Source organism: Priapulus caudatus, unplaced genomic scaffold (assembly GCF_000485595.1).
Source record: "Priapulus caudatus unplaced genomic scaffold, Priapulus_caudatus-5.0.1 Scaffold498, whole genome shotgun sequence".
Taxonomy (NCBI): Eukaryota; Metazoa; Priapulida; class Priapulimorpha; order Priapulimorphida; family Priapulidae; genus Priapulus; species Priapulus caudatus.
The window spans coordinates 21,729-25,356 of NW_014577559.1; positions in this window are offsets into that span (position 1 = coordinate 21,729).

Consider the following 3,628-nt stretch of genomic DNA (forward strand, 5'->3'; position numbering starts at 1 on the left):
CAACCAGGTTTCTATGGTTTCTATGCTGGTGCTATCTAGTGTGAGTAAACACTGGTGTCAACGTGAGCTGTAGAAACGGATCGTAGTGTAAGTAACGGAAGGGACCGCTATACATTTACGAGCGGCGTGTGGCTGATAGGTGGGCATTCAGGAAGGTCAGACAATTTCACAATCAACTGGCAGGTGTAGGGAGTGGGGGCAGGTTTGCCACAGACACAAGGTGAATTCAATCGTGCAGAGCAATTAATCAAGGCAATTGCTTCGGCACTTGCATTGCGGACGTGAAAGATGTGCGTAATCTCGCGACCTGGGGATTGACATTGCTAGTTCTGCAAATGAGGAACCCGAAACAAGATGTTGACCACATCGCTTATAAACGTCTAAGTGGTTTTGCTCAGCTGCCTCGCGTATAATGTAAGCTATGATTTGAATGTGTCAAGGCTCTACGACCACAACCAGCCCGAGGAACGTATTGAATCAATCACCATCAGACGGAGGCAGGGAATCACGCGACACGCCAAGTTTGTCGATTTGCCGGGTTGCTTGCTTTTGCTGCTATCATCCAGCTGAGATATAAAATAAATGTCGGGATGAGGGTAGAACGTGGTGTAGGTAAGATGTCCGGGCTCGGCAATATACGATCATTGCGTCCACAAGTAAATCGGCGTCCTATAACTCAGGGGTCCACTATATCATTTTGCACCAACAATATACGCGCGTAACCAGTGTACACTATTATAGCAAGCATGAAGTACATCATGGTTATAGGAATTATAGCGATTTTTATTTTACTCCTGATATCGGTTCGCCCTCTGGCATTATAGGTGTACACTGTGCAGCGGCGGAGTAAAACGCGCGACAGCGCTGTCATATTACTGCACTGTAGCGGCATAATAATAATAACTTAGAGCACCTCGAGAGAGCAACAGACTCCGCCAAGGCAGCCTGAATATCTCTCAATGTGAAAATTTTTATTAATTAATTTAATTAATATAAATGGAAAAATTAATTAATTTAATTAATGCGAGCGTAGCGAGCGTGCAGGTGGGGAGAGGGACTGTGGTTGCCCCTTAGCTCTGTGTGCGTGTTTGTAAGTCTACAGCAGCGCACCTAGCCGCGTAAGCTGAAACTGAACTGCTGCATGTTCACAAAAGCCCACCAATACCACAAACTCACACAAACCACACACTCAAACCAGCTACGCCGGTGATAACTATAACCTCGCCAACGACTCTTGTGCAAGTAGTATCTGGATTTTCATTTCTGACAACAACAATAGATAATAGATAGCAGCATAGTAGGGAATAATAAAATTATTATACGAATACGTAAACATAAATTATTCAACTCGAAGAAATCAAATCAAATCATACAGCGTATAATTTATTCAGTTATTGTCTAACTCTATCACAGTAGTTATAGGATAGCGGAAGTGGAGGAGCGTACGAGGGTAGTATACGATCGTTGCCAGACGCCCTAGCGTGGCAGGCTTCCGTAACGGCGCGATTATCAACGATGTTAAAGCGATGATGTCAGGCGCTTCATGATGAGCACGCCCTCGCTGGCGTACACGCCCTGCAATCTGCATACGCTTGATTTCACTATATCTGTCACCAAGAGAGAACAGCTGCACGGGTCGCTGCTACTTGTACTACGCGCAACTATCGCGTTTACGGCATGCAATCTACCGCAGCCACTCACTTAATTCACTTAATACTGGTTGGGAGATAAGAGAAACCATTCTTCTAATGAACTCAGAACTTAGAAGAGGGACCCTTGACACACATTTCCACTTGAATTTCTTTATCTTTATATTTTATCATCCGAATGATATTTCAGAGTGAGGACACTTGCCTGATTTACGTACGATCTGTATATAATTATACTTTCCCAACCAGTTTTTCAACTATCGAAGATTATTATTCCAACACGAATTTTACGATTGTCTACGAATAAGTATCATTATTGATTTACGTTCTTCATGATGCAATCAAGAATTTTTCAAATGCATCAAACTTTGAACGATTATCCTGAGAGACTTTACCTCGATCTAGTCCATCTAGGTCGCTCTATCATCACCTACCAGCTACTCCAGCAGTTACATGCAGCAGCGTTAAGCCAAAAACACGCGAGAATATTCACAAACGCCCCCGCCGAGCCGTGCTTCGCGTGATCGTCTGCTTGGGTGATCCGCCAGAGGCGGGCGTGATTGTATATAGGACACCCGCCTGAAAAAGAAAACACAAAAATAACGTATACCAGAGAGAAAACGCGGCGGGCCGTCCGTCGCTCGTTCTCGCGGCACGCGCGCGCCTGCCCGCCTGCGCGCACGTGGTAACGCTTAGCGTTGTTTGTTTTTGCTGTGAAATGTGCGAGTAAACAAACGTGCGGCTTGGCGGCAGGGTTAATCAGCTTGTGTGCCGCCCAACAACAGCGGTGCGACAGACGCTCCCCTCCGCCAAGCGAATCGCCGAATAAGGAAAAGCTATCGGCGGCGGTGGCGGTGATGATGATGGTGGGGGTGCTGGTAGTGATGGTGGGGGGACGGGGTGGTGGTGGTGCTGCTGCTGGTGGTGGTAGTGGTAGTGGTAGTGGTAGTGGTGGGGGTGGTGGTGGTGCTGATAGTGGTGGTGGTGGTGGTGTTGGTGTTGGTAGGGGTCTCTGGTGGTGGTGTGGAGGGGTGTTGGGTGTTGTGTTGGTGTTGTGGGTTGGTGGTAGTGGGGTGGTGGGTGGTGGTGGTGGTGGTGGTGGTGGTAGTTGGGTAGGTGACGGTGTTGGTGGTGGTGGTGTTGTAGGTGGTGGTGGGGGTAGTGGTAACGTGGCGGTCGTTGGTGCGTGGTGGGTGTTGGTTGTTTGGTGGGTGCTGGGGTGTGTGGTGGTGGTGGTGGTGGTGGTGGCGGTGGTGTGGGTGTGTGGTGTGGTGGTGGTTGGTGGTTGGTGTGTGGGGTGGTTGGTGGGGGTGTGGTGGTGGATGGTGGTGTGGGTGGTCGGATAGTGGCGGTGTTGGTGAAAAATGGGTGCGGTGTGGCGGAGTGTGGTCCGGTGTTAAGGTGGTGTTGGTGGTAGAGTGGGCGCTGGTATGGGTGGTTTGGTGTGTGGTGGTGATTGGTGTAACGTGGTGTTGGTGTTCGGTCCGGTGGCTGTGCGTGGTGGGGGGTGGGGGGACAGCAGTAGTGTTGGGTGGTGGTTAATGGCGTCGAATATTGCATGAACGCATGATTGATGATGGTGTGTGGAGGAGGCTGATAGTGTGGCAGGGACGCGTGATGGGGTAGGCAGGACGGCGGGCCGCGGCCGGGCGGTGGCGGCAGCAGCAAGCAGCACCACCCACCACCACCGGATCAGCCTCGGCCATCCCCCCACCACCACAACCGCTCCTCCACCCACCACGCACCATCACGAACCGCCTCCACACCCACCGACACCGGACCAGCGAGGGGCGCATTCGATCATCGTGCAGTCATCATCGAGTCATCATCATCATGCATCATCCGAACCGAGACGGCGACGCGAGTAATGACTCAGTTGGTCATGTCAGCGTCTGAACGCGGAGCTCATCATCAGTCGCTCTCAGCGAGCCGTGCCTCAGGCGACTGGACGTTCGCCGGCCCGCCCCGAGCCAGCCGGA